This window comes from Nicotiana tomentosiformis, chromosome 5, assembly GCF_000390325.3.
Source record: "Nicotiana tomentosiformis chromosome 5, ASM39032v3, whole genome shotgun sequence".
NCBI lineage: Eukaryota > Viridiplantae > Streptophyta > Magnoliopsida > Solanales > Solanaceae > Nicotiana > Nicotiana tomentosiformis.
In genome coordinates, this window is record NC_090816.1 from 31,940,112 (window position 1) to 31,950,961 (window position 10,850).

Here is a 10,850-nt window from a genome sequence, read left to right on the forward strand (position 1 = left end):
ATACTCGGCCTCGTTGTTAGGCAATTTTACAGTTCTAATAGATTGCCTAACTACATTACCTGTAGGTAGCTTCAACACGATGCCAAGTTCATACCCCTTTGCGTTCGAGGCACCGTACGTAAAGAGGGTCCAGATTCCGGAGGAGGTTCCCGAGTTCAACAACAATTCCTTCTCGACCTCGGGTATTAGGGCTAGCATGAAGTCAGCCACAAAGTCCGCCAAAATTTGAGATTTGATGGCGGTTCGGAGTCAATATTCGATATGGAGGTGCGCGCCTGAATGGACACCAGATGCACCTGCCTTAGATGCTGCACGATTAGTGCAAAAGTGAAGTATGAGTACATAAACAACATGTACCCAGTAAATATCCAGTCTAACCTCGAATAAGTAGTGACGAGGGGTCGACATCGACACTTACTATGGGCCAATATAGGCATGGAATATGTGAATAATAAAAATAACACAATAGCAAGTAGTGAATAAATAATTCATTGACTCATAGTAAATTTCAAAATCTCCATTTAACACACACTAATTCCAAACCAATTACGGTCATTAAACAAATTATAGCCTCTCAAGCCATAACATAATATCAAGTGCAATCGGACTCCGAGTATTATCACGCACGATTTATGTCAAGGTCATACAGCCCAATCCAAAATACTATGTGCACTCCCGAGGGTCAAACGGCACGAACCACATATGCATATATTATACTTTCGAAGCGAATGGCCTGCTCCCATGAGACTAGAGAAGTTTACCTCACTCGCGGAAGTACTTGCGTCATGAGTAGACATGGATTTCTCAGAGTTATTATGTATTTCTCAATTCTTCCCAAAAATAAGAATTCTAAATTGGAAATTTGCAACTTTAAAATCCCTAGTCTCAGCTCTATTTAAGACAATTAGTATGCATAACAAACATAACCGTACAATTAAAATATGATGTGGATCTAAGACCACTAGGAGATTTCATCAAATATAGCTACGCACGTACTCTCGTCACCTAGTGCGTACGTAGCTCCCCACACAAGTAGTACACAATAAGATACACCTAAGGGGATGAGTTCCCTCTTACAAGGTTAGGCTAGAGATTTACCTTGTTCTCAAGCTCACTTTCGGTCCACAAATCCGCTCAAAATCCTCAACTTGGTGCCAAACAACCCGAAACTAACCAAATATTGTATAAATAAATCAATATACACTCGCAAGTTCATAATTTAACTATTAGAGTAATTACCCCACCCAAATTGAAAGATTCCTAAAATTTACCCCCGGACCCACGTACCCGGATTTCGGAAATTTTCGTAGATAAATGTTACCCATAACCTCACAAACTCAAATATATAATGTTCACCCAATTCCATAATCATTTTCGTGGTTAAAATCTATTTTTATCGAAAACCCTAGGTTTTTCTCAAAATCCCATAAATTTAACCAATTTCTATGTTAAATCTACCCATGACCCGCGTATTTAGCTAAAGAATTGATAGGGATCACTTACCTCTTGGTGTTGATGAAATCTCATCGCAAATGCTCTAAAGATCGCCTTAAACCAAGTGAGTAATGAGGGAAATGAGCTAAGTCCCGAAAGAAAAGTCTCTTGCACAGGTCGCAGATGTCGCATTTGCGACATATTGTTCGCAAATACGTGAAATTCATCACAAATGCGAAGCTGGGCCATCTCTGCCAAGGTCACATTTGCGACCAAGATCTTCGCAAATGCGAAGAGGGCGGCTCGCAAAAGCGATAAAAATATTCGCAAATGCGAACCCCTCAAAATTTTCCCACCCTTGCAATTGCGGGTCCCTCATCGCAAATGCGAATAAAACCTCGCATTTGCGAGACCTGCTGCACCAGACCACAAACTAGCAAAACTAAAGTTCTTCACCACTCTAAACGCGCTCGAAACTCACCCGAGCCCCCGAGGCTCCACACCAAAATTCACATTAGTCTAAAAATATCATACAAACTCGCTCGCGCAATCGAAACACCGAAATAACATGTAAAAGCATGAATCATACGCCAAAACGCATGAATTAAATCATGAAAATCAAAAACTTCTAAAAATACTTCCACGCATCTGATTCATATCAAATCAACTCGTAATGACGTCAAATTTTGCGTGCAAGTCACAAATCACCATACAAAACTATTCCTAGTCTCGTAATACCAAACGGACCTCGATAACACCAGAACTTACTTCAAACAAAATTTAAAGGACTTGAAAACCTCCAATGCGCCAACTTCCGATATTAAGCGCTAAAAAGCTCCCAGGTCATCCAAAACCCGATCCGAACATAATCCCAAGTCCGAAATCATCACACGAACCTATTGAAACCTTCAAATTTCGATTCCGAGGTCGTTTACTAAAAATGTTGACCCAAGTCAAACTTTACACTCTTAAGCCAATATTAAGGAACTAAGTGTTCCGATTTCAACCTGAACCCTTCCAAACCCGAACTAACCATCCCCGCAAGTCATAAAATTGTAAAAGCACATACGGGAAGTCTTATTTAGGGGAACAAGGATCTAGAAGGCAAAACAACCGGTCGGGTCGTTACATTCTTCACCTCTTAAACAAACATTCGTCCTCGAATGGGTCTAGAATCGTACCTAGAGTGTCGAATAAGTGTGGATATCTGCTCCCATGTCCTCCTCGGTCTCCCTAGTTGCCTACTCAACTGGTTGACCCCTCCACTGAACCTTTACCACAGAAATCTTCTTGGATCTCAACTGGAGAACCTGTCTGTCAACAATGGAAACTAGATCCTCCTCATAACCTAGGCTCTCATCTAGCTGAACCGTGTTGTAGTCTAACACATGCGACATGTCGGCATTCAGCGCATGGACGCGTGGAAGACCGGATGAACTTCCGATAGACTAGGAGGCAAAGCAAGCTCATACGCAACCTCCCCAACTCGTCTCAACACCTCAAATGGACCTATAAACCTTGGCCTCAACTTGCCCTTCTTCCCGAACCTCATGATTCCCTTCATCGGCGAGACTTTCAAGAGAACCTTCTCGCCCACCATAAATGATAAATCATGCGCCTTATGATCCGCGTAACTCTTCTGTCTGTACTGTACTGTGCGAAGTCGCTCCTGAATCAACTTTATATTTTCTAAGGAATCCTTCACCAAATCAGTACCATATAACTTAGCCTCGCCGGTCTCAAACCATCTGACGGGCGCACGATATCGTCGACCATATAAAGCCCCAAATAGAGTCATCTCGATGCTGGACTGATAATTGTTGTTGTAAGCAAACTTGGACAAAGGCAAGAATCGATCCCACTCCCCTCCGAAGTCAATCACACATGCTTTGAGCATATCCTCCAAGATCTGAACCATCTGCTCTGACTGCCCATCGGTCTGCGGATGAAAGGTTGTGCTGAGCTCTACTCGGGTCCCCAACTTACTCTGTACTTCCCTCCAGAAATGCAAAGTAAACGGAGGGCCTCTATCTAATATAATATAATCAGGCACACCGTGCAACCGAACAATCTCCTGGATGTAAATTTGGGCCAATCTCTCTGAAGAATACGTGGTCACAACAGGAATGAAGTGTGTCGACTTGGTCAACCTGTCGACAATGACCCAAACTGCATCAAACTTCCTCAAGGTCCACGGTAACCCAACTATGAAGTCCATAGTAATGCGCTCATATTTCCACTCAGGTATAACCATCTGCTAGAGTAGGCCACTTGGCCTATGATGTTCATACTTAACTAGCTGATAATTTAGGCACCTTGCTACATACTCAACTATGTCCTTCTTCATCCGCCGCCACCAATAATGTTATCTCAGGTTGTGATACATCTTTGTAGCACCTGGATGAATAGAATACCGAGAATTGTGTACCTCCTCTAGAATCTTTTCCCTTAATCCACCAACATTAAGAATACATAGATGACCCTGGAGCCGGAGAACACCATCATCTCCGATAGTAACCTCCTTGTCACCACCATGTAGTACCGTCTCTCTGAGAACCAATAAGTGTAGATCGTCATACTAGCAAGCCTTAATCTGGTCGAATAGTTAAAACTGGGCGACGATGCATGCAGAAACTCGGCTGGGCTCTGAAATATCCAACCTCACAAGTTTGTTAGCCAAGGACTGAATGTCCAAAGCTAATGGCCTCTCCTCTGCTGTAATGAATGCCAAACTACTAATACTCTTCGCCTTTCTGCTCAAGGCATCTACAACTACATTCGCCTTACCCGGATGATAAAGGATGAAGATATCATAATCTTTTAGTAACTCAAGCCACATGTGTTGTCTCAAATTAAGACCCCTCTGCTTGAACAAATGTTGAAAGTTGCGATAATCAGTGTAAACCTCACAGGACACCCCATAAAGATAATGCCTCCATATCTTGAGAGCATGAACTATCGCGGCTAACTCCAAATCATGTACGGGGTAATTCTTCTCGTGGGGTTTCAGATGACGTGAAGTATATGCAATAACTCGCCTCTCCTACATCAATACACAACCCAGGTCAACGCATGAAGCGTCACAATACATAGTATACATCCCTGAACCAGAAGGCAACATTAACACCAGTGATGAATTTAATGCGGTCTTGAGCTTCTGAAAGCTCACCTCGCAATCATCGGACCATTGGAACGAAGCACCATTCTGGTTCAATACAGTCAAAGGTGCTGCAATAGAGGAGAAACCCTCCACAAACCGACGATAATAACCTGCTAACCCCAAGAAGCTCCTGATCTCGGTCGATGTGGTAGGACGAGGCCAACTATGAACTGCCTCGATCTTTTTGGGATCTACCTTAATACCCTCGCATAATACAACATGCCCCAAGAATGCCACATAATCTAACCAAAACTCACACTTGGAGAACTTAGCATATAGCTTCTATTCCCGCAAGGTCTGAAGCACCACTCTCAAATGTTGCTCGTGCTCCTCCATGCTATGCAAGTAGGTCAAAATGTCATCAATGAAGACAATGGCAAACGAGTCAATATATGTCCTGAATACCCGGTTCATCAAATCCATAAAAGTCGTCGGGGCATTATTCAAACCGAAAGACATCACTAGAAACTCATAGTGGCCATATCTAGTCCGAAAAGTTGTCTTCAGAACATCCAAATCACGAATCTTCAATTGATAGTACCCCGGTCTCAAGTCGATCTTAGAGAACGCCCTAGCACCCTACAACTGGTCAAACAAATCATCAATACGCGGCAATGGGTACTTGTTCTTAATGGTAACTTTGTTCAACTGGCGGTAATCAATGCACAACCGCATAGTCTTATCCTTCTTCTTCACGAATAACACTGGTGCACCCCAAGGCGACACACTCGGTTTGACGAATCCCTTTGCTAGCAACTCCTCAAGCTGTTCTTTCAACACCTTCAACTATTTCGGAGCTATACGGTATGGTGGAATAGAGATAGGTTGGGTACCTGGAGTCAAATCAATATAGAAATCGATGTCACGATCTGGTGGCATGCCTGGTAGATCAGAAGGAAACACATCGGAGAACTCCCAGACCACGGGCACTGAATCAATCATTGGAGTCTCTGCAGTAGTATCCTGAATATAAGCTAGATAAGCCAAACAACCCTTCTCGACCATGTGTCGAGCCTTTAGGAAAGAGATAACCCGACTAGATACACTGACATACGAACCCTTTCACTCTAATGTAGGCAACTCTGGCATTGCCAAGGTAACAGTCTTGGCATGGCAATCAAGGACGACATGATATGGAGATAACCAGTCCATGCCCAGGATGATCTCAAAGTCATTCAGATCAAGCAACAAAAGATCCGCTCTGGTCTCATACCCGCAGAAAGTCACGATACAGGACTGATAGATCCTATCCACAATAACAGAATCGCCCACTGGAGTGGACACGTAAACAGGAGTACCCAAGGACTCACGAGAAACACCCAGAAAATGAGCAAACATAGATGAAACATATGAATATGTAGACCCTGGATCAAAGAGTACCGAAGCATCTCTATCGCAGACAGAAATAATACATGTGATCACGGCATCTTAGGCCATTGCATCTGGTCTGGATGGAAATGCATAAAACCTAGCTAGAGTGCCACCTGACTGGGCTCCACCTCTAGAACGGCCCTTACCTACCTGCCATCCACCTCTAGGCAGTTGGACGGCTCGTGCGGCAGCTGGTGCTATAATCATAGGCTGATGACCCTATTGTACTGCCTTGCTCCAAAGTCTGGGACAAAACCTCTTCATGTGGCCAAGATCCCCACACTTGTAACAAGCCCTGAAATAGGAGCTCTCTGGCATGGCGCTGAAATAGGGCCGCATTGGAGCACCCCCGAGAAGGCGGCGGTGCTGGATATGTGGTCCTGCTAGATTGACCCTTCCCAAACTGACCTTTGCCAACAGAAAGAGCACCACTGAACCCTCCAGAATAACAGAACCGCTTATACCTCGGCACCTCCTCTTGGCTCCACTAACGAACACCCTCGATCCTCCGAGCTATCTCCACAACTAGCTCGTAAGAAGTCTCCATCTCAACCCTTCGGACCATAGTGTCCTGGATACCAGAGTACAAACCCTCAACGAACCTCCGCACTTTCTATGCATCGATAAGAAGTATCATAAGTGCATGGCGAGACAACTCAGAGAATCTAGCCTCATAGTCAGTCACCGATATTTGGCCCTGCTCGAACTGCTCGAACTGAAATCGCAACTCTTCCCTCTGAGAGGGTAGAATGTACATATCCAGGAAGAGGCGTGTGAACTGGAGCCAAATCATGGGAGGAGAACCTGCTGGTCTGCCGAGGAGATAGGATTTCCACCATCTACGGGGCCTGCCCTCCAGCTGAAAGGTGGTAAAGTCCACCTCGTGGGACTCCAATATCCTCATGTTATGCAGTTTATCCCTACAACGATCAATAAAGTCATGGGGGTCCTCATGTCGCTCACCTCCAAAGACAAGAGGGTGTAGTCTGGTCCATCTGTCTAATAGCTTCTGCGGCTCACCGGCCGTAGCTGGTCTGGGCTCAAGTATAGCTGCTGCAACTAGCTGAGCTCCGACCACTGGTAGTGCGTCCGGGGTCTGATATACAGCAGTTGCATGCCCTGGAGCCTGAGCTGTAGGGGTCTGTGCTCCCCCTCCCGCCTGAGATGTGGCTGGGTCTGCTTGAAATAAACTAGCATGGGTCATAGAATTTATGAACCGTAGCATACGGCCCGTGACCTCCTGGAATCCTGGTGCGAACATGAAATTCGCTGGGGTTGGCTCCACTGCAGGTGCCTCGCCCTGCTCCTCAATAGCAGGGTCCTCCATTGGATTCACTGGTGGCACAACTGGAGCAACTCTAGGACGTCCTCGTCCTCTACCACGAGCTGGAGCCCTTCCTCGGCCTCTAGCAACATGGGGAGTTGCTCCTCGATGGTCGGGTACATCTTCCGCGTGTGTTCTCACCATATGTAAGAGAGTAAGAGAAATACACTTAGCACAATATTAATTGCACGATAGGAGATGAAGAAAGAGTAGTTTCCTAAGAACCTATAGCCTCTCGAAGATAAGTACAGATGTCTCCACACTGATCCGCAAGACTCTATTATGCTTGCTCATAACTTGTGAGTCCTACGTGAACCTAGTGCTCTAATACCATGTTGTCATGACCCAATTTCTCCTATAGTCTGTGATGGTGCCTAACGTCGCCGCTAGACAAGCCAACGGTAAATTAGCCATGTATTTATTCTTTTTAACAATTTCGAAATACAACAGCAACCCAGTAATTACATGCAATAGTAATAGAAGCATAAAAACTAAACAATAGATGACATGCAATAACAATAACCAGTAATTAAGGCCCGGGGCTAAGAAAAATAGAAAGGATAGTGTGGACTCAATATTAACCACAAGCCATCTAAGATCAACCTTATACAACCCTGCCTTACCCCCGGTATGAAGTAGGAAAAGCTCGACTACCCCCTAACCTACAACTCTAATGCTTGACCTCCAGACCTTCCTATCAATTTCGAAATAGTGGATTTTTATTTATTAAGTAAATAAGAGGTGAATAATTTTAAAAAATAAAGCGTAAAAAAATATGTGTAAGTGTGGTGAAATAAATAATCAAAAGCCATCAAATGTCTACTAGCATATTTCCAAGACCTGGTGCCATACGTGTATGAGCCACTAGTAGAATGTATAAAATACTAAACTACTGTCTGAAATAAAATAGACAGAAAGTAAATGCAAAAGAGAGACTCCAGATGCTACAGAATGGACTCGGAAAGCAGGTCACCACTAAGCCTCGGGTAATAGGGGTGTGCGCCTGAATGGACACCAAATGCACCTGCCTCATATCCTACACGATTAGTGCAGAAGTGTAGTGTGAGTACATAAACAACATGTACCCAGTAAGTATCCAGTCTAAACTCGAAGAAGTAGTGACGAGGGGTCGACATCGACACTTACTATGGGCCAATAATAAAATACATAAATGCTAAATAGGCATGGAATATGTGAATAATAAAAATAACACAATAGTAAGCAGTGAATAAATGATTCTTTGACTGATAGTAAATTCCAAAATCTCCATTTAACACATACTAGTTCCGAACCAATTCCGATCATTAAATAAATTATAACCTCTCAAGCCATAACATAATATCAAGTGTAATCCGAATCCGAGTATTATCACGCACGATTTATGCTGAAGTCGTACGGCCCGATCCAAAATACTGTGTGCACTGCCGAGGGTCGAACGGCACGATCCATAGATGCATCTATTATACTGCCGAGGCGAACGGCCCGCTCGCATGAGAGTAGAGAAGTTTACCTCGCTCGCAGAAGTACTTGCAACGCAAGTGGACATGGATTTCTCAGAGTTATTATGTATTTCTCAATTCTTCCCAAAAATAATAATTCTAAATTGGAAATTTGCAACTTTAAAATCCCTAGTCTCAGCTCTATTTAAGACAATTAGTATGCATAACAAACATAACAGTACAATTAAAATATGATGTGGATTTAAGACTACCCGAACATTTTATCGAATATAGCTACGCACGGACTCTCGTCACCTAGTGCGTACGTAGCTCCCCACACAAGTAGTACACAACAAGATACACCTAAGGGGATGAGTTCCCTCTTATAAGGTTAGGCAAGAGATTTACCTCGTTTTCAAGCTCACTTCCGGTCCACAAATCCGCTCAAAATCCTCAACTTGGTGCCAAACAATCCGAAACTAGCCAAATATTGTATAAATAAATTAATATACACTCACAAGTTCATAATTTAACTATTAGAGTAATTACCCAACCCAAATTGGAAGATTCCTAAAATTCATCCCCGGGTCCACGTGCCCGGATTCCAAAATTTTCGTAGATAAATGTTACTCATAACCTCACAAACTCAAATATATAATTTTCTTCCAATTTCATAAGCATTTTCGTGGTTAAAATCCATTTTTATCAAAAACTCTAGGTTTTTCTCAAAATCCCATAAATTTCACCAATTTCTATGTTAAATCTACCCATGACCCACCTATTTAGCAAAAGAATTTATAGGGATCACTTACCTCTTGATGTTGATGAAATCTCCCTGCAAATGCTCTCAAAAATCGCCTAAGAATAAGTGGGAAATGAGCTAAGTCCTGAAATAAAAGGCTCTTGCACAGGTTGTATATGGCGCATTTCCGACATCTTGTTCGCAAATGCGAGAAATTCATCGCAAATGCAAAGTTGGACCATCTCTGCCAAGGTCGCATTTGCGACCAAGATCTTCGCAAATGCGAAGAGGGCGGCTCGCAAAAGCGACAAAAATGTTCGCAAATGCGAACCCTTCAGAGTTTTCCCACCCTCGCAAATGTGGGTCCCTCCTCGCAAATGCAAATAAAATATCGCATTTGCGAGACCTGCTACACTAGACCACAAACCAGCAAAACTAAAGTTCTTCACCACTCTGAACGCTCAAAACTTACCTGAGACCCGGGGATCCACACCAAACATCCACATAAGTCTAAAAATATCATACGAACTCGCTCGTGCGATCGAAATACCGAAATAACATCTAAAAGCATGAATCAGACGCCAAAACGCATGAATCAAATTATGAAACTCAAAAACTTCTAAAAACACTTTCGCGCGTCTGATTCTTATCAAATCAACTCGGAATGACGCCAAATTTTGTGTGCAAGTTATAAATCACCATACAAAACTATTCCCAGTCTCATAATCCCAAAAGAATCTCGATAACACCAAAACCTACTTCAAACAAAATTTAAAGGACTTGAAAACCTCCAATGCGCCAACTTCTGAAATTAAGCGTTGAAATGCTCCTGGGTCATCCAAACTATGATCCGAACATACGCCCAAGTCCGAAATTATCATACGAACCTATTGGAACCTTCAAATCCCGATTCCGAGGTCGTTTACTAAAAATGTTGACCCAAGTCAAACTTAAAATTTTTAAGCCAATATTAAGGAACTAAGTGTTCCGATTTCAACCTGAACCTTTCCAAACCTAAATTAACCATCCCCGCAAGTCATAAAATAGTAAAAACATATACAGGGAGCCTTATTTAGAGGAACGGGGGTCTAGAAGGTAAAACCACTGATCGGGTCGTTACACTAACCAACCATGCAAGTCATAAAACTATAAACACGCATGTATGAAGCATCAAAAGGGGAAACGGGGCGCAATTATACAAAACGAGCGATCGGGTCATTACACCTGCACGGCGATTGCTGCCCCTAAAGTCCCCTTCCTTAACTAGCTTTACTGTTTATTTTGTTTCGAATAATTGTAGTTTATTCAGACATTGGGTTTAGCAAATTTTAGTATGCTCATGTACTTGTGACACTAGATTGCGGGGTTTTGGCTAGTAGG